We start from the raw sequence: 21,380 nt of genomic DNA, 5'->3' as shown, positions 1-21,380 counted from the left end.
TCTTACTGGTCTTCATACTTGAATGTTTGGGGGAAGTCCATGAACTTGGCCTTTTTAATTCCTAGGTCTTTCTGGGTATGCAAACTTAGACTATCTAATATGTCTGAGTTTCACTATTTCCACCTGTAAAATGGGCATTTTTTAAAAACTTGTGATAACAAGTTTATTGTGGGCATTAACTAAGATGACTTGTATGAAGTAATAATGAAAATAAAATAATAGTAATGACAGCTGATATTGACTAAGTGTTCATTTAGCCACTGCTCTGCTCTTTACAAGTAGGTCATTTAAAACATTTTTTAAAATTTTGAAATAATGATAGATTTGCAGGAAGTTGCAAAGATGGTACTGAGAGATCCCATGTAAAGATAGAACTGAGAGATCCCTTTCACCTGGTTTTCTCCAATGTTTACACGTTACATAACTATAGGACAGTTTCAGAACCAGGCAACTGACTGTGTGAGTATTGTTCTGTGTCCTTTTCTCACTTGTGTAAATTTGTGAGAATCTTACACAATCACCACCACAATCAAGATACAGAACTCCCCCATCTCCACAAAGATCTCCCTTGTTCAGCCCCTTCAGAGTCATACCCACCCCTCTCCCTTCCGCCACCCCCAGCCCCTGACAACCAACTATTAATATGTTTTCTATCTGCAAAATGTTGTCATTTCAACAATGTTATCTAAGTGGAATGGCAAAGTATGTGACCTTTTAAGATTGGCTTTGAGATCCATTCAGGTTGTCTGTCTATAGTTCATTCCTCTGTTCCTGGTGAGTTCTGTTCCGTGGATATGCCACCAATATACCACTGATATACACTGATATACCACTGATACATGACTGACAGACCATGGTTTAACCAGGAAAAGTATCTGGGTTGTTTCCAGTTTTTGGCTTTGACGTATAAAGCAGCTATAAATATTTGTGTATAGATTTTTATTTGAATATAAGTCTTCATCTCACCAGGATAAATGCTTGGGGGTGCCATTGTTGAGTTACATGTTTAGTATATGTTTAGTGTTTTAAGAAGGAAGTAAAACTGTTTCTGAGAGTGGCTGTACCATTTTACATTCCCACCAGCAATGTATGAGTGATTCAGTGTCTCTACATCTTTGCTGGAATTTGGTGTTGCCACTATTTTAATTTTATCTGTTCTAAAAGGTATGTAGTGACATCTTATCATGGTCTGACTTTCCATCTCCCTAATAGCTAGTGATGTTGAACATCTTTTCACTGCTTATTGGCCATCTGTATATTCTTTTCAGTAAAATGTCTCTACATGTCATTTACCCATCTTCTGGCTGGATTGTTTGTTTTTTAATGTGGAGTTTTGAGTATTCTTTATATATGCTAGATATGGGTCCTTTGCCAGCTATGGGATTTGCACAATTAGTTCAATTAATCCTCATAACAACTCATGAAGAAGATACTAGGATTATCCCAATTTAATAGATGAGGAAGTTGGGGCACTGAGAGGTTAGCATTGCGTGTGGCACACAGCAGGTTTCCAGGGACACATCACAGTGAGTTTCATGCAGATGGAGCTCAGACCAAAGGTATAGTACCTCAAGGTACTTTGGTGGAATGGTGGGGCTGTTGGAGATAAGGAAGAGGAGCTGAAAGTGAAGGCCAGCAATGAGTAGAGGGACTTCATACCAGGCCATCAGCCCATTTAACAGGTTGAGGAGTTGAGGCAAAAGCACTAGAACAGATTGCTATCTGTCTGTTTCATTAAGTTTCTGTAAGTTTCATTAAGTCTGTGAAAATTGTGTCTCTTTTCAACTGCATCCTACCTTTCTCCTGTGCTGCAAAGTTTGATGGTAGCTGGCTGGTTTCTACTTCAGGGCCTTTTTTTTTTTTTTTTTTTTTTTTAGAAGGGATTTCTCCTGTGTGTTCTCTTTCCGGGGCACATGGAAGCAGGCTGCTGCTGCTGTCATGGAAAGCACAGGAACAGGAGTCAGGATACCAGGTGCTGGTCCCAGCATGGTAGTGAACAGTGTGGGAATTGAATGCAAATCATTTCTCTGGGTTTTCTATCTCCATATCTGTAAAATAGGAGTGACAACAGCAGCTAGCTGGCAGGGTGATTGTATAGATTAAACAGAGAGGAGAGGAGGAGAACAGGGGCGTTGGTAACACTCATGGGTTCAGAGTGGAACTCTTTCCTGTCTAACCATGTAAACCTGAGCAGTGTGCTTAACTTTTCTAAGCCTGTTTTCTTATCTGAAAAACAGGGATAATCACAGTTTCTACTTTATGGGCTTGGTGTGAGGATTAAATGAGATATTGCACATAAAGCACTTGCATAGATCCTCTCTCAAGATGAACATGATTAATAATAACTAACATCTATCAAGCACTTACTTTGTGTCAGAATCTGCTTAAGTTCATCAAAATTAGGATTAGACACCAAGACAAGGACTTAGGTGCAAGTTTATATGGGAGGGGATCCCAGGAAGCAATGTGAGAGAGCAGGGAAGTGAGCTGGGGAGGAGTCATTTTGGTGGGCAGTGGGGGCTCAGTCCCACTGGGCACCCTCTTAGAGACTGAGAAATGCACCTCAGAATCTCCACTGTGGTGTTTATCCACCATCTTCCAGTCCTCATTCGGGAGGGTCACTCCTGGGGCATTCATTCCACCACACCTTTGACCTGCCCTGTGCTTGCGCTAAGCCTATAACCATGATGAGGAAGCATCCTCAGGAGAAAGACTCAGGAAGGCATTGGCACATACAAGGAACTGAACTATCTGTATGGGGCTTTGGGGTTGGCTGAGGGGAAATTGATGAATGCTAGTGGTGTCTGCTACACCACTTTAAGCACTTTATAATATTAACTCATTTACTTCATGTAACAACACTATGAAATGTTCTGTTATTATCCCCATTTTATAGATGAGGCAACTGAGACACAGAGGGGTTTTACAACTTGACCAAGGTTCTCCAGTCAGTCTGATTTCAGAGCCTGCATTCTTTTTTTATTTTTTATTTTTTTTGAGACAGGATCTCACTCCGTTGCCCAGGCTGGAGTGCAATGGCACGACCATGACTCACTGCAGCCTCAACCACCCGAGTTCAAGTGATTCTCCCACCACAGAGCCTCCCGAGTAGCTGGGACCACAGACACACACCACCATGACGGCTAATTAAAAAGAAAATTTTTTTTTAGTGATGGGGTCTCACTATGTTGCCCAGGCTGGTCTCAAACACCTGGACTCAAGCAGTCCCGGTGCCTTGGTCTCCCAAAGTGCTGGGATTACAGGCATGAGCCACTATGACTGGCTGGAGCCTGCATTCTTTCGAGAAGTTGTGACCATAATTCTCAGTAAAAAAATATATCTTATATCACAATTCAGCTCCCAAACACACGGACACTAAATAAATTAAAGATTCCTAAAACAATACTCATCTGTACCACGTGCAATACACTCTGAAATTTTCTGGTTTTTTTTTTTTTTTTTAATATCACGTTATTTTAAAAATGGTATTAGTCACCCACTAAATTGTTTTCATAACCCAGTAATGGGCTGCAACTCACGGTTTTGGAAAAAGACAGTGCTCTAAAATTCTATTTTATAGGACAATGTTGATGTCATAAGGCTGGCACGGGGAATGATATGGGGTAGGTGCCCAGGGAAGGTTGGTTTCTTTGTGTGCCCTTTTTGGCAAACCAGAGCCTATGAGCTGCTACCTTCTAGGCTTGCATCCAGAGGCCTGGCTGGACCTAGCACGTTTCTTAAATCCTAGACTTGCCCCAGTGGAATCTGCTCAGCCTCCTCCCTGGGGATGGGCACCATCTTGGGCTGTGACCTTCAATTCACCGGCTCCCCAGAAGCCAGCTCCTCCTTGGGAGGTGAGGTTATACTCTGTCCCCACAACATTGTCATTTCCTTCCCCTGAGTCTCTCTGTGTGAGGATTGTTCCCCTAATCAGGATGGAGACGCAGTTCATTACAAGCTGGTGAGGCAACGGCTCTGTGCTCCAGGCCCGAGACAGGCTGTCTGGGAGCTTGGCCAGCCTCCCACTGCCCCGGACACCAGGGCAGTGGCCTCCGAGCAAAACCAGCTCTCTGGGTTTGTCTGCCCCCTTCCCAAGGGACACAGGCAGACACACTGTTTGCTGAGACTTCCACAGCTTTCATTATTATAAAACCTCTGTCATGCTCAGACAATGAGTTTCAGCAAATGATAGCACTACTTCCGAGAGCGTCTGTAGAGCACCTAGAATAACAACTGGCCTTTATTGAGTTTTTACCATGCACCAAGCCCTGGGCTAAACGCTTCACCTGCAGGCTGTTCGTCTTTACAGCAGACCCAGTAGGTAGGTATAACTAATCCCCACTCTACAGATGCAGGAACAGAGGCACAGAATGTTTTGGTAGCTAAACAACTCATCAGGAGGTTAGAAGGTGGCCACACCTAGCTGGCCCCACTGACTCCACCGACTGCCTCTCTTTGCTGTGTTGCGTACAAGAATGTGACTCCAAGTTTTTCCTTCCTTCTGGATCCACCTCTGGCTTCACTCTGCTCAGCAGTCAGGTGAGTTTCCATAGGCGACTTTGTCTCTCTGAGCCAAGTTTCCTCATCTGTAAAACAGTGCCTAGTGGTACCTCCTTCCTCAGGCTGTTAGGAAGAGTAAATGAAATAATGTAGATAAATGCATCTCCCGGAGATCCTAACACGTAAGAAGTGCTCAATAAATCTATGTATGAAAGAGTCGATTCAGCTGTTTTCCTACTGACTTGACAGTATCCCGCAGCCATTTCCCAGAGGCATGATGTCACCATCCAGAGGATAATAGCAGCCAATCTAGAAACCTCCATGTGTTCCTGGGCTTCTCATACTTGTGCCTTGTCTTGCCCCACTGCCCCATCTCACTGACTTCCCTGGGGCAGAAATCTCCAATATGACTAATATCTCTTGGAGGGCTATGAAGAAGCCATTTATTTCCTCCAACAACAGACCCCCTCCACCCAGGATGAGGAGAATAGCCATGTGGTGGCTGCAGAGCCTGGTGCCGAAATTCTCGTTAGCTGCAGTTTAATTACTGCCTGCCGTATAGGTTTTTAATAACAGTAAGTCCCAATTAGTTTCTTGTTACTTCAGAAATAATTACTGATGGTGGACCTTTGTCTCTGTTTTAATTCCAGCTTCATTCCCAAGCTGCGGAAGTCTAAACAAGTGGGCAATTTTAGCTGGAGGAGGTGGGGAGGATTGGGGATGCGTGAGGAAGGTCTGCACAGAACTGCGAGTTTCACTGGGGTGCGTGTGTTTGCCTGCGATGAGTGGAGCCGTGGCCATTTCTCACCTCTATAAAGAAAATCCTGGGCCCCTGTCTTGAGCTAAGGACAGGGATGGGGCCCTGCTCTCAAGGGCAGGTGGGTCTGGGACGTAGCATTCTCTGCACAGAGAGACCGCAGGGGAACTGGCCTCCAGTTATGAACCATGCCAATAGCACGCCCTTCCGCTGCCCTGGGGGCCAGGCCCCAGCTACTGACCAGTTCAGAGGCAGATGCCACCGCCCCCGACAGTGACAGGCACAGCCGGATGGAAGAGCAGCTTTCGGGAGCGGGGAGAGGGGAGGGGGTGTGCCATCTCTTCCTCAAGGGCAGTGCCCCAGCCTCAGCCACACTTCTGATCTGCAGTCCAATAGACCTTTCTAGCATGCCAAAGAGAACCTGGGGGTGCCAGGGGGTCCTCAGAACTCACCCTGCACCTGTGGCACCCACAGTGAACAGCCGTCCGTGAGCCGAGGAAACTGTACACAGGTAAGATGGTCACTGAGCTTTGTTTGAAGTGGGATAGTCTCCTAGCTTCAGGGAATTCTCTTTCAGTCTGACCTGCTTTTATGCTGCTTTGTCTTTTTAACTTTTATCCTATTGTACCTGGGAAGCTATTGTAATGCTGATGAGTTATTGTCTGCTGAAGTTATGTAGTGATCAGAGCTAACGTGTGTTGGGCATGCCAGACCCTCTTCTAGGTGAGGTATATGTATTTATTCATTTAATCCTCACAGAAAATGCTCTGAGGTTAGTATAATTATTATTATCAGCCCTCTTTTGCAGATGAGGAAACGGAAGCACACAGAAAGATTAAGGAATTTGCCTGAGGTCACCCAGTTCATATGTGGCAGAGCTAGGGAGATTCCTCCCCAAGGAGTTTGACTCCACTGCCAAGCTTCTGACCAGCCTCTTATGGGAAGGACTTGACCCGTTAGAGAACGGGATGCTTCACAATGCATATATCCCCTGTGATGTTTTTTTAGTTGGCTCTGCATAATACATTCTTTTATGGCCTCTGTGTGTGTGTGTGTTTGGTGATTCTTGTGTTGATTTTTGGTTCCAACTGTGTTCTCTGAAAGCTTCTCTTCATTTGAAATGTCTGGGTCTGGCCAAATGCTCTGTTCTTAGTGTTTGTGCAGTTTCCATGATGGATGAAATGGCAGGGGCACTTCTGAGCCCAGCCTAGACTGTGGCCCAGGCCACCCACATTTAGAGGTGACAAAGCCCTCTGTGCCATCATACTGGCCAGCCTTGGTCCTTTTCAATGTGTCCTGTCCCTCTTTCCTCATGACCAACTTGTCAAGGGAAGATGTCGCACTGCTGAGCCAGTAGTTTGCTTTTTTTCTCACCATGTTCTTTGGTTTCTTTCCCCCTGAGAATCCTTTCCAGTGGAATTGCAAATGGCTTGGCTGGAAAAACCTGCTGAAAATCCATCCTTTCTCATGTTTTCCCTCTTACCTCCTGTTCGTTTCATCCATTCGGCCAAACTGCGAGGTTGTCTTATTGCTAATAATCTAGGCTACTCTGTGTTTGGAGGTTCATTTGGAAAATTGTGTCCAGCAGGCAGAAATGCTCCACTTCATCTCAGACACAAAGGCATTCTTTGAAGGTACAAAGGGTTCAGTATTAAATAAGTAAGCAAACAAACCTGGCCTTTGAGGAGAGAAGTGTGGAAGGGGTAGGAAGAAAAAGAAAACTGCCTCATCAAACTGTACCTCGGTTTATTTAGACAAGGGGAGCTTATTTGTGTTTATTTTATGCTCACATCCTAGGGTTTCAAGGAATGCTCCTGTAATCTACTCCAGAGGCATCAGGGCTCTTGCCAGAATCTCTTGATGGCCAATCTTTTTGAAGTGTCAGGTGAAATGCGGGTGAAGGGACTATTCTGTTTGAGAAACAGCACGAGGGAGGCTGATCCATTTTTCTAGTTACTGGGAACGTTTCCCTTCACTGAGGGCTGATGCTCTTCTGGCAGTATCTGCCCAGAAAAATCTCAAGCCTCAATGGGTATATCCCTTCCTTTTCTCTCTCTCCAAACTAAATTGCATCCCTGTCTTAGTCTGGGTCCTCCAACACAGACTGTGAGGTAAGGATTTCAGCGCAAGTAGTTTATTTGGGAAGCGATTCCAGGAAGCACTGTGAGGGAGTGGGAAGTGAGACAGCAAGGAGAAAGCCAGTAAAAGGTGTGCTAATGGGTGGGTTACTGTAATGGGCAGCTGGGCTCAGTCCCACAGGGGGCCTCCGAAGGACTATGTTGGACCTACCTCAGAATTGTCCCATGGAGGAACAAAGAAGCTGGGGTGTTTATGCACCAACTCATCTGCCTCATTCGGTGTGGTTTTCTCCTGGGATGTGGAACCCCAGCACTTCTGGCCTGCCCTGTTTGATGCACAAGAATCTCTCAGAGACAGGATGTCCCTAGGCAGAGGGACATGCCCACTGTCTATGGATGATCTCCAGGCTAAACCAAGGGAATATGACAGGATGTCAACAGCATCTGCTAAAGCAACCAACTGCTCTAACATTGTGTGCGTTGGACAAAATTGTAACAGTTGCCAATATTTACCTATAACCTCTAGCCAGTTACATGTGTATTAATCTTATTGATCCCCCAAAACGTTTGAATAGGGGCTGCTGTCATCATCTACAGTACAGCATTGTGGCCAAGAACATGGACTCTGGAGCAAGAATAACTGGGTTCAAATCTCACCTCTTCTGCTGAGTAGTTGTGTGACTTGGGCAGGTTTCTTACCTTCCTTGAGCCTCAACTTCCATACATGCAAAATGGAGATAACAATAGTAGCTACTTTGTAGGATTGTTTTTAAAGATCAAATAAGTTAATACACATAAAAGCAATTATAATAGTAGGCATATACTAGGTATTCGATCAACACTAGCTGGTGTTATCCTACAGATGAAGGAATTGAAGCTCAAGGAGGTTCTTAGCTGAAGGTTTTGTAGCCACTAAATAGTAGAGGCAAGATCTTAACGCAGGCTTTCTGTGGCAGCATCACTTTTTCTACTATACCACGTGATTTTGTAATCATTAATACATGAGAAAGCACTTTCTAAACTGTAAAGTGCTCCACAGAAGCTTTGCTTGTATTACTAGTTCTGCTCCTTGGAACAGCAGATACAGTCTTGTTCTCTCAAGAGCTTCAGCCTGGTCTTTGAATTCTGCTGTCATCTCTGTACACCTGGCTCTAGGCACAGTGTCTGACTGGGTGTCAGCTAGGTGGATGAGTTATCCAAAGCCCCAGGACTGGCCCAGTGATCCCTTCCTTCAGAGCTCCTGCCTGCAAACTTCTGCTCAAAGTCAGGACCTATCTCTGCCACATGCCCCAATTGCTGCTGCTTCCTCCTCCCTACCACCCCTACACCCTACTTGGAACATCCTCCCTGCTCCACCATGCCTTGTGCCTGGTCCAGTGATCATCTCCCACACCACCACTTCTACAATTTCCCCTTTCCTTGCCTCCACACTAGGCCTCCGGCCTCCCCTCCTGGACTCAGAGCAGCCCTCTACTTTGTCCTTTTTGGATGGTGCTCTTGGGTATATGTGTCAGTCTGGGCTTCCTACCATGACCATAAGTTTCTTGTGGGCAAAACTGAGTGACATTTTTTCCTTTATTCATTTATCCATTGTGGTCTCAGACATGGTACCCCATCTGGTAATGGGGAAATGGGAACAGGCAGAACAAGATTGATCCATGGTTGAAGAGCTCAGTTTGGGGGAAAACTGGCATGCAAACATTGCTATCAGTGACAGTGAATCTTGGTGGGGACACAGAGCTGAGGTGCCCATAGACTAGGATCCTCTCTCTTCATGCGATGGGGTCAAAGATGAAGTGACATTAAAGCTCAGTTTTTAGATTAGGGATGATTTGGTTGCAAGGAAGAGAAACTTGCTCAAGCCAGGTCATGGAAAAGTGGGAGTGGGAACCTTTTAGAAACAAAGAGCAGGAACTTCTCTTCCAGGAACTAGAGAATCATCAGAGCTTCCAATGTCTGTCCTGCTCCTCTCTGCACGGCTTCCTTTCTGCACATAATCCTATACTGCCCAACTGTGAACCTAGATGACCTGCCCCATCAGTGCCCCATGGTCCTGTTCTCCCAGGTTCCAATCCCTGTGATTGGCCCAGCTTGGGCTAAGTGTTCATCCCCAGTCCAATCAGCTTTGGCCAGGAAATCAGGGATGTCAAGTATGAAAAGGACGCACGATTCCCCAGTGGGGGTGGGAGGAAAGGAGTGCATCTCTACAAGTTCTTTTTTTATTATTATTATTTTTTCGAGATGGAGTCTCACTCTGTTCCCTAGGCTTGAATGCAGTGGCGTGAACTCAGCTCACTACAACCTCTGCCTCCTGGGTTCAAGTGATTTTCCTGCCTCAACCTCTCGAGTAGCTGGGACTACAGGTACGCGCCACCATGCCCAGCTAATTTTTGTATTTTTGGTAGAGATGGGGTTTCACCATGTTGGCCAGGCTGGTCTCGAGCTCCTGACCTTGTGATCTGCCTGCTTCAGCCTCCCAAAGTGCTAGGATGACAGGCATGAGCCACCACGCCCCGCCGCTTCTCTGCAAGTCTTGAAGGGAGAGTATATTAGTTTCCTGGGGCTAATAACAGGTTACCACAAACATGGTGACTTAAGACAACAGAAATTTATTCTCTCACAGTTCTGGAGGCCAGAAATCTAAAAATCAAGGCATCTGCAGAGCCACACTTTCTTGGCAGACTCTAGAGGAAAGTCCTTCCTTGCCTCTTCCAGCTCTGGTGGCTCCAGGTGTCTCGTGACTGTGGCAGCATCACTCCAATCTCTGCCTGTCTTTGCCTGGCCCCCTCCTCTCTGTCTTCTCCCCTTCTCTTCTCTTCTGAGGATATTTGTTATTGGATTTAGGGGCCACCCTAATCCAGGATAATCTCATCTCATGATCATTAACTTTACACCTGCGAAGATCCTTTTTCCAAATGTGTTCGTTTTTATGGATTCCAGGTGGACATATCATTTAGGGGGCCATCATTCAACCCACTACAGTGAGGGTCTGACATATACAGAAAGGGAGGAAGGGCATTCCAAGTTGAGGGACCAGCATGAGCAAAGGATAATTACTCAGGGAGCAATGACATATTTCTGCTCCAGGGGCAGAGGGTTAACCGATGGCAACAGAGAGGGCTGAGGTTACGTACAACCAGACCACAAAAGGACTTCCATGTCACATAGTAGCTTTGCCTTGTGGGCAGCAGGGGGGTCCACTGGCAGTTCTTGAGTGACAGAGGAGCATTATAAAATTTAAAATTTGTATTGTAAGCAGATTCTTCTGGCTACAGCATGGAGCTGTATTAGAGGGGGACAGAAATGGAGGGAGGGAGATATTCATAGTTGTAAACACCTACTATGTTCCAGGCATGTTTCTAGAGACTAGAAATAGAGCAAAAGAGGGCCAGGCACAGTGGCTCATGTCTGTAATCCCAGCACTTTGGGAGGCCGAGGCAGGTGGATCACAAGGTCAGGAGATCCAGACAATCCTGGCTAACACAGTGAAACCCCATCTCTACTAAACATACAAAAAATTACCCTGGCATGGTGGCATGCAGCTGTAGTCACAGTTACTTGGGAAGTGGAGGCAGGAGAATCACTTGAACCCAGGAGGCAGAGGTTGCAGTGAGCCAAGATCACGCCACTGCACTCCAGCCTGGGTGACAGAGCAAGACTCAATCTCGAAAAAAAAAAAGAAAAAGAAATAGTGCAAAAGAGAAAAGGGACTACGCTGCTGCTATATTACAGCAGCATATCTAAAGCAGGGAGAGAGGAAAAAAGCAGAGGAACAAAGGTGTATGATGTTAACTGGTAATAAGGGCTCAAAAGGAAATTCAAGCAAAGAAAGGGGTATAGTAAGTGATGGAAGGTGTTATATAGGAGGTTCAAGGACGGCCTTTCTGATGAGGTGACATTTGAGTAGAGCCTGAAGAAAGGGAGGGAGCTATAAGGTTTCTGAGGGAAGAGTGTTCTGGGCAGAGGGAATGACATGTGCAAAGGCCCTGAGGCAGGAGCATGCTGGGCATGTTCAAAGAACAGCAAGGAAGAGTTTGTGTCTGGGGGAGAGGGAGCAAGGGGAAGAGAAGTAGGCAATAGCATCAGAGAGGCAGTGGGGCTGTATCACATAGGACTTTCTAGGGCCCAGAAGAACTTTGGATTTTACTGTGAGTGATATAGGGGGCTTTGGAGGGTTTTAAGCAAAGGAGAAACATAGTGTGACTTAAATATTTTTAAATAATTACTCTAGAGGCTGTGAGAAGAAGACATTGTGGGCCTGGAGGTGAGGGTAGGAGGAGGCTACTGCAACAGTCAGGATGAAAGATGACAGTGGCTTGGACTGGAGGGTCAGTGGTGGTGTGTTTAAACATGGCCAGATGCTAAATATATGCTCAAACTAGAGTTGATAGGATTTGTTAATGGATGGCATATAGAGTGTGAAAAAGAGGAGTCAAAAATCACTCCAAGGATTGGAACCCAAGCAACAGGAAGGATGGAGTTGTCATTTATGGGGATGGGGAACTGCAAGAGGAGCAGTTAGGATTGAGAGTTTGGGGACATATTAGATATTGGTGACTTGGGATGCATTAAATCGTTGAATCTTGCTTTGTGCCAGGCAATGCTCTAACTACTTCATGGCTATTAACTCCTTTGACACTTGTAGCAGCCTCATGAGATGGGCACTTGTATCCCCCTATTTTACAGGTGAAGAAACTAAGGCACTGAAATTGTTTGATATGGTTTGGCTGTGTCCCCACTCATCTTGAATTGTAGCTCCCACAATTCCCATGTGTTGTGAGAGGAGCCTGGTGGGAGGATTGAATTATGGGGGTGGGTCTTTCCTGCACTGTTCTCATGATAGTGAATGAATCTCATGAGATCTGATGGTTTTAAAAATGGGAGTTTCCCTGCACAAGCTCTCTCTTTGCCTGCTGCCATCCATGTAAGACATGACTTGGTCCTCCTTGCCTTCCGCCATGATTGTAAGGCCTCCTCAGTCATGTGGAACTGTAAGTCCATTAAACCTCTTTTTCTTCCCAGTCTTGGGTATATCTTTATCTGCCGCATGAAAACAGACAAATACATTGGTTAACTTACCGAAGGCCTCTAGTTGGTGAGTTGCAGAGCTGGGATTGAGCCCAGATAGCCTGTGTCCAGGGCTCACATTCTAGCCATTACACTGGACTGCTGCCTGTTTTTTGAAAGGTCCAGGGGAGAAGTTAGGGCAAGGGATATTTACTTAGGAAAGAAAAAATACCTACAGGTGATTCTGATGTGTCTCCATCCACCTGCCCCTTCAACCCCCAAACTCATCTAGAGCTTTTGGTTTTGGGGGAGAAGCACTTGATCGTCTGGCCCAGCACCACCTAAGATCCTCTCTCAAGGAGAGTAAAGGAAGACAGACTCCTCTGCACTGATGCTAAGTGTATTTACCGTTTCCTCTTGTTTTTTTGTGAAATGCAAGCTTTGCTTCTATCTATTTTTAAAACATATACTTCAGGAAAATAATGGCTCAGTGGAAACGTTTAAGTTTCTGGGCCCCAAACCATTTCTAAATATTATTTTTTTAAAAAAGAAAGTCATGAAAAGCTGCATAGGCTCTACTTAGCTGAGGCCTGTGCAAGGGAGCATGTGAGGATGGAAGGGTTAGTGGGAAGGAGAGTAGACATAGGACTCCACAAAGCCTTCCTGGCATAGGCAGCAGCACTGCTTCCTTGACCTCCTTTGTTTGCCTAGAAAGGACTCTTTCTCAATGCAGCCTTTTTCTAAGGGCTTCTAGCAAGGTCCTTGAAAAATGGGTCATTTCTTTTCATCAGATTTGGGATTTGGAAGGTCCTGGTACTCCAGGCCCTAGACAGGATTTGGGCGTGGGTTGTGTTGTTTCCCTGGGACATCCTATTAACATGCAGTCCGATGCAACCTGCTGCTCATCTTGGAGTCGAGGAGAGAGGGATAGTGGATTACTCCAGGAAATCCAGGGGCCTGTGGAATCATACCATTTCAGATGGAGGCAAAAGATTAATCGGGATTAGTGAGGGGTCTGCATTCAAGACTGGTTTTGAATTATATAATTTTATCTGTTTGAGTTCCACTTAAGTGCTCAGAATTACTCAGAGGCAGTTAAGCAGAGATCCCTAGGGGGAGCTTGCTTTATTGCAGAGTTAGGAATAATCTGTGACTGTCTTCTTGGCAGCACAAGCCAAACTCCTTTATTTGGCTGTCAAGACTCTGCAAAGCCTGAGCCTACTTACCGGTTTGTTATTTCAAATGTATTGGATATTGGATACTATTACATGTCAGGTAATTTGCTGGGTGTTTTCACATTTGTTGCTTTATTTAACCTTCACCCCAATCCTGAGGCTTAAATGTTACACTACCCATTTATACATAAAGAAACCGAGGCTCAGAGGCGTCAGCTTGCCCCAGGTGTTAAAGCTGCTGAGAGTAAGAGCTTTGACTCAGTGTCCAGTGCTCCTTGCTGACCTCACTTCTCCATTTTCCACTTTTTCCTCCCTTAACCGCCCTCTCCTCACCTGCCGCTCCCAACTGCTTTAGCTAAACTCTGCCTAGTCCCAGCTCCTTGCCTTTGCTCTTGCTGCTGTTCCAAGCAGGCACTCAGTGTTAGTCTCATCCAAATCTCCAAGCCCTGTCCTGTTCCCTGTTAATTCTTCAAAGTGCCCACAGAGGGGGACCCCAAAGGCCACTTGGAAGTGGAAGCACTCTAAATTACCTCTGCCAAGAGATATGACACCCAGAACATCATGGAAGCATATAGAAAAGTCTCCTCCAAGACCCTCATCTTGTTTCTGTATTATCCTTTATTTTTTATTTTTCTTTAGCCTGTTATCAGGCTAATTGCGATCCCAAAGGCAGGCCACCAGCATGGCCTTACCCGAGATCTTAGAAATTCAGAGACTCAGGCCCCACTCCAGATCGATTGACTCACAATCTGCATTGTAACAGGATCTCCAAGTGATTCTCCAACACTCTGAAGTTGGAGATGCATTGTTCCGGCTGGCATGCACCTTCCACACCATATGGGTCAGCTCTCAGGACAGGGAAGAAAGAGAAGGGTCTGCTCACAGCTGGGCTCTGATCTGCCTGCTCTGTAACCACACTGGTTACAGAGCTGCTCTCAGTTTGTGTCCCTGGGGAGTTTGAAGAAGGTGCAGTGGAGATGGCTCCTACCATCCTTTCCAGTTGGATCTTCTGCTCTTACTGTACGTAGGCTCATGCAGGTGGCTATCACCCTCAATCCTAACTTCTTTCTCAGATTTTCCACCATCTGCCCTTGAAATGGGGAGCCCTCTTGGCTCAGAGGAAAACCAGAATGATTGGTCCCTAGCTGCCCTATTCTTGCTCTACTAGGCCTGGGGACCAGCTCTGTTCCACCTTGCCATTATGAGCTCTGGGGAAGGCAGCTCACTGGTGAGCAGAAGAGGCACTGCCTTTCTAAGTGGAGCTAGGATAGCTATCATCTGAGGTTGCAGCTGGAAGACAGGCCAGTTCCACTTAAATGTATCTGACTGCTACTTAACCCAACACTGCAGGCTTCCTGCCACATCAGCTGATTGTACTCCTTGCCCCAAAGGAAGGAGTAAGCAGTTACTTCTTGCACACTGTCTCCACTCATGGCTCGGCTCTTTTCATTGTCAGTCTTAAAGTCTTTAATGAATGGGTATGGCTGGGCTGAGAATGCTTTTGAGGGACAGGGAAGTAAACAGACTCATGGAGCAGGATTTGAGATGGGAACTCAGATTACAGACTTCATAATCACAGCTTGGAAGAGAAGCGTCATGTGTAAAGGGAACCAAGAAGAAAAATATGTCATGTCCTTTCGAAACATTTCAGCAAAGATTCTTCAAACAAGATAACTGACCACAGAACCCTAGTCTTGCTTCTTTATTATTCTTACTATTATGCTAGATCAGGAGGCTAAATGCAGTCCCAAGAGCTACTGTGTATTGATGGCTTACTTTGATCCAGGGACTGTGCTGTGCACATCAATGCATTATCTCAGTGCAAAACCAGAACCTCTCCCAATTCTCCCATTTTACAGCTGAAGAAAAAACAATAACAACCCTGGTTACCCATCAATAGCAGGCAATTTTCAAATTCAGCTCTGACCTCAAAGACTTCTCTGCACTAGCATGCTCTGCATTCCAGCAGAGCAAATGGGCTGCTTAGGGGCTGTTCAGAGCTCTGTTGTTCAAATAAACAGAACTCATGCTTTCACTGCATGAACATAGGTGTGTTCATAAGTGGTAAGATGTTGTTCAGACCACTGCCTCCTTCCTTGGGTGTCAGATCCTCTCATCTGCCATTATGTCCTCTCATGTCCAGATGGCAGCTGAAGCTCAGCAGATGCCACTATGAAAAGAAAGCACAAGAAAAGCAAATCCACTGCCTTGCAGTGCTTATTAGTGCATGAACACAATGATGCCCTTGATGTTTTTCAGAGGAAGGGGTTTGCAGCCCAAGTCCACTTTGGGATGTGAACTTATCTCCACACAAAGGTTCAATTGAAATGACAGTGTTTATTTATTTTGGGGAAACTTGTCCTGTGTCAACCATGATCTGGAGGAGAAAAGATAGCCATATGCCATACGGGTGAGTCCCACACACTCACACACAAGTACTCCCATAAAACCTAGTTGTACTGACATTACAAAACGGAAATACTTCTGTAAGAAACAGGTTTCCTTCCCTTTCTTTTGGAGCCAGCTCTATTGGTTCCCTATTGCTACTGCAACAAATTACCACTAACTTTATGACTTGAAGCAATACAAATTAATGACTTTCTGGAGGTACGAGTTGAAAATCTAGGTGTCAGCAGGGCTGCGTTCCTCCTGGAGGCTCTAGAGGGAGAATCGATCTCCTTGTCTTCCGCAGTTTCTAGAGGCTGCGCACGCTCCTTGGCTGGCGGCCCGCAGCTGCAATCACTGGCATCACTATGACCTCTGCTTTCATGGTCTCATTTCCTTCTCTCATTCTTCTGCCTTCTTTTCCCATCTTTAAGGGCCCTTGTGATTACGTTGGGCCCACCTGAATAATCCAAGATCATCTCCCTATTTTAAGATCCTTAATTTAATCTCATCTGCAAAATTACTTTTGTCATAAATGTACCTATTCACAGGTTCAGGGGATTGGGTCACAGACATCTCTAGGTGGCATGATTCTGCCTCGTACACCAGTGCAGGCCTTTTTGAAAGCAAATAACACTGTGAGATGTGTTAATTAAAGATAAGCTGCAGGCATATTTTAGCCATCTATCTTACTACTAGAAAGACAGTAACCAATTCCAAATATAAAAATTGAAACAAAACTTGAAATTGAGAGTTGAAAATTGAAAAAGAGAGGAAGGAGGGGAGGAAGAAAAAGGAATACAAAATACATCAAGAATGAGTCTGTAGAAACACAATGAACACCTTCCACAGAGGGGAGAGAGAGAGGTAGAGATGGAAGAGGAGCAGGTGAAGGGAGGTGAAGGAAAGGAAAAGTATTACATGTAAGGGAACAGCATAGGCAAAGGTCTAAAGGCAAGATGGAGCCATCACCAGTTCATTCATCCTGGTGCTGTGGTTGGTTAGTCTTTCCTGGAGACACTAAGTGCCTTGAAGACAGGAATCATGTGTACCCCAAGGGCTTGGCAGAGAAGACTAACCACTGCATGCCTCACCCAGCCTTAACTGGGGAGGGAGGAGGTTATTACCATTAAATATCTAGAATCAATTGAACAAATGATTATTGGCCGTGCAAGCCTCTGTGTTCTCAAAGTTTCTACTCTACACTCAAAGCTTGAGAGAAAGGTAGAAAGAGTTGCTCAGTGGGTCCATATTGGCTCTAGTGCCAAGACTGGACCTCTGTTTAAGTCAAGCATCACTGAAATCTACCAGGAATAACAGCTGACCATAACTGAACCCTTACTACATGCAGAGGTCAACTAATCCTCTGAACAGTTTTGCAGGCTAGGAGCAAGTATAATCCCAATTTTACAATGAGAACACTAAGCTAGGGGCTCTCCATCAGATGCCCAAAACCAGTACTGTTAGGTGCTAATTGAAGTGCTGCCATTCCTTGGGCAGAAAGAATGTTAGAAAGAGTCAATCTTTCATTTGATAGCAATCATATCCCCAGGATCATGGGTGGGGGTGACAGAGAATGGTTGAACTCCCAGTTTGGGAGCTCAGCTCAGTTCCTGAAATAAATACCCTCCTTATTTCATCTGCATTAGTTTAATTCAATCATTTTTTTTTCTTTTATGATTCAACTTGATTCCAAAAAAGGATCTGAGGAGACTTAAAACATATAAGTTAACAAAAGACAATAACCTATATGTGGATGAGGAAGTCAGAATAAAGAGGAAAATAAAGAGATGGGGAAATCAGATTTTGCCTAAGGCAATGGGTGCCATGGGCTCATTCTTGCTACATAGATGTGGGCTACAGTTGCAGCTCTGAGCTTTCTATACAATGAATTCCCTTTGAAGTCTCAGAAATCTCTTACTGCTTTATAATGCAGGTAGAGCAGAAACAACTTCTCACAGGTAACATGCAATAGAGCTTGAAGAGCTTTGTCACAGCCTGTTAATATTTGGTTCTCATATGACCATCAGTCTTAGGGAGGAAGCCTAGAGGTCAATCAGCTTCAGAGCAGCAGAATGTGGGCACTTGTTCCATTTCCAGCAAATGGATGGATGGATAAGTGGATGAATGGATGGATGGATGGATGGATGGATGGATGGATGGATGGATGGATGGAGCAGTGGATGGAGGAATGGATGGATGGATGGATGTGGATGAATCGGTGGGTGGGTGGATGGATGGATGCATTCGTAAGAGCCCAGGCCTACTTGCCTAAATGCCTGGACACTTAGCACCTCCGTGTCTTTCTCCAGGCTCAGCCCAGCCCCTTCCTGGGTGAGAGGGACTGTATTAGTCTGTTTTCATGCTGCTGATAAAGACATACCCAAGACTGGGAAGAAAAAGAGGTTTAATTGGACTTACAGTTCCACAAGGCTAGGGAAGCCTCAGAATCATGGTGGAAGGTGAAAGGTGCTTCTTACAGGGTGGCAGCAAGAAAGAATGAGAAAGAAGCAAAAGCAGAAACCCCTAATAAACTCAGTTTATTAGGGGTGATCTAGTGAGACTTATTCACTATCACGAGAATAGCATGGGAAAGACTAGACCCATGATTCCATTACCTACCCCTGGGTCCCTCCCACAACACACGGGAATTCTGCAAGATACATTTCAAGTTGAGATTTTGGTGGGGACACAGCCAAACCATATCATTCCACCCCTGGCCCCTCCAAATTTCATGTCCTCACATTTCAAGAAACCAATCGTTCCTTCCCAACAGTCCCCCAAAGTCTTAACTCATTTCAGCATTAATCCAACAGTCCACAATCCAACGTCTCATCTGAGACAAGGCAAGTCCCTTCTGCCTATGAGCCTGTAAAATCAAAAGCAAGCTAGTTACTTCCTAGATACAATAGGGGTGCAGGTATTGGGTAAATACAGTCATTGCAAATGGGAGAAACTGGCCAAAATGAAGGGGTTACAGGGCCCGTGCAAGTCCAAAATCCAGTGGGGCAGTCAAATTTTAAAGCTCCAAAATGATCTTTTTTGACTCCAGGTTTCACATCCAGGTCACTGTGATGCAAGAGTTGGATTCCAATGGTCTTGGGCAGCTCTACCTCTGTGGCTTTGTAGGGTACAGCCTCCCTCCCAGCTGCTTTCATGGGCTGACGTTGAGTGTCTGTGGCTTTTCTAGGCACATGGTACAAGCTGTCGGTCGATCTACCATTCTGGGGTCTGGAGAATGGTGGCCCTCTTCTCACAGCTACACTAGGCAGTGCCCCAGTAGGGACTCTGTATGGGGGATCCCATCCCACATTTTCCTTTTGCACTGCCCTAGCAGAGGTTCTCCATGAGGGCACAGCCCCTGTAGCAAACTTTTGCCTGGACATCCAGGCATTTCCTTACGTCTTCTGAAATCTAGATGGAGGTTCTCAAACCTCAATTATTGACTTCTATGCACCCACAGGCTCAACACTACATGGAAGCTGCCAAGGCTCAGAGCTTCTACCCTCTGAAGCCATGGCCCAAGCTCTACATTGGACCCTTTCAGCCATGGCTGGAGCAGCTGGAACACAGTGTGCCAAGTCACTAGACTGCACACAGCACAGGAACCCTGGGCCTGGCCCATGAAAGCATTTTTTCCTCCTGGGCCTCTGGGCCTGTGATGGGAGGGGCTGCCGTGAAGGTCTTTGGCATGGCCTGGAGACATTTTCCCCATGGTCTTGGGGATTAATAGTAGGCTTCTTGCTACTTATCCCAATTTCTGCAGCCAGCTTGAATTTCTCCCCAGACAATGGGTCTTTCTTTTCTATCACATAGTCAGGCTGCAAATTTTCCAAACTTTTATGCTCTGCTTCCCTTATAAAATGGAATACCTTTAACAGTACCCAAGTCACCTCTTGAACGCTTTGCTGCTTAGAAATTTCTTCCGCCAGATACCCTAAATCATCTGTCTCAAGTTCAAAGTTCCACAAATCTCTAGGGCAGGGGTAAAATGCCACCAGTCTCTTTGCTAAAACATAACAAGAGTCACCTTTACTTCAGTTCCTAACAAGTTCCTCATCTCCATCTGAGACCACCTCATTATTGTCCATAAGGCTATCAGCATTTTGGGCAAAACCATTCAAATGTGGGGAAGGTTCTAAACTTCCCCACATTTTCCTGTTTTCTGAGCCCTCCAAACTGTTTGAACATCTGTCTGTTACCAAGTTCCAAAGGGCTTCTACATTTTCGGGTGTCTTTTCAGCAACACCCCATTCTACTGGTACCAATTTACTGTATTAGTCTGTTTTCACACTGCTGATAAAGACATACCCGAAACTGGGGAGAAAAAGAGGTTTAATTGGACTTATAGTTCCACATGGCTGGGGAGGCCTCAGAATCATGCCGGAAGGCAAAAGTGCTTCTTACATGACAGCGACAAGAGAGAATGAGGAAGAAGCAAAAGCAGAAACCTCTGATAAACCCATCAGATCTCGTGAGACTTATTCACTGTCACAAGAATAGCATGGGAAAGACTGGCCCCCATGATTTCAATTACCTCCCCATGAGTCTCTCCTACAACACTTGAGAATTCAGGGAGATGCAATTCAAGCGGAGATTTTGGTGGGGACAAACCACACCAGGGACCCATCTGGCAAATTTCCACAACCGACTAGGGTCTACCCAGTGTTTGAGCTGAGGACATGGAGGGAGTGTGAGGCTTTAGGGAAAAAAAATCATGTTTTTGTCTTGCTTTTATTATCATTCTAAATATGCTTTCCTATTTCCTTTCCCTACCACCACCACTGCATCAGGCAGGCCTTGGGTATGGACAGATCTCAGGAGGGGCTGTCCTTGCCCCCAGGCTGGAAAAGTCTTGTGTTTGCTAGGTAGTTGAGGAAGCAGCCATCTCATGCCCTAATCAGACTGTTGAAATGATGTCTTGATGATATGGGAGAGGGTCTGAGCAGTTTGGGGGATCTGAACTTGGCTTCTATGGCCAATCCTCTCCAGGACTTGCAGGGCTTGCTACAACTCTCCCAACCCAGGTTTCACTGAGTCTAAAACAACTTTTCATCATGGGCAAGAACCAAGCAGCCAGAGTTGGAATCTGCTTTTAATTAGCTATATGACCTTTGGCAAGTTAGTTTACCTGTCTGTGCCCCAGTTTCATCCATAATAACGTTACGTAGCTCAAAGGTTTCAAGGAGGATTATATGACATAATTCATGTGAAGTGCTTACTACAATGCCTAACCAATTGTAAGCAACTCAGTAAATGTAAAATGGATAAAACCTAAATAAAAACCTAAAACCTAAAGCCTCATCTACTTTCACAGGTTTGCTGTAAAATGCAAATGAGTTATTCATTCATGCAATAAATAATGTTTTAGCACTTTCTATATGCCCAACCTAAGAGTAGGACTGAAGGGTGAGCTCCCTTCCTTCAGGGCCCCTCTCATGAAAAAGCTTCGAGAACCGCAGGGTGCTGTACAGATAA

The 21,380-nt window shown here is 45.4% G+C and overlaps 1 protein-coding gene and 1 long non-coding RNA gene across 4 annotated transcripts in view; one reads left to right on the top strand and one right to left on the bottom strand.

Moving 5' to 3' along the window:
* Positions 1-21,380, top strand: part of LOC105486999 (neuron navigator 2) — a 767,789-nt gene that overhangs the window by 247,867 nt on the left and 498,542 nt on the right. The gene's annotated exons all lie outside the window — the stretch shown is intronic.
* LOC139357493 (uncharacterized) lies at positions 4,488-8,060 on the bottom strand. 2 transcript variants are annotated; one of them, XR_011610771.1, is made up of 3 exons: positions 8,035-8,060; positions 7,547-7,661; positions 4,488-4,623 (listed from the first exon to the last, which is right to left on the bottom strand). It is a non-coding gene; the product is annotated as an uncharacterized lncRNA (long non-coding RNA). The 2 variants fall into 2 exon arrangements; XR_011610770.1 differs by having other exon boundaries at positions 7,993-8,059.

This window comes from Macaca nemestrina, chromosome 12 (genome assembly GCF_043159975.1).
Source record: "Macaca nemestrina isolate mMacNem1 chromosome 12, mMacNem.hap1, whole genome shotgun sequence".
Lineage (NCBI taxonomy): Eukaryota > Metazoa > Chordata > Mammalia > Primates > Cercopithecidae > Macaca > Macaca nemestrina.
Note: the sequence above shows the minus strand (reverse complement) of the source record. Positions and strands in the feature narration are given on the sequence as shown.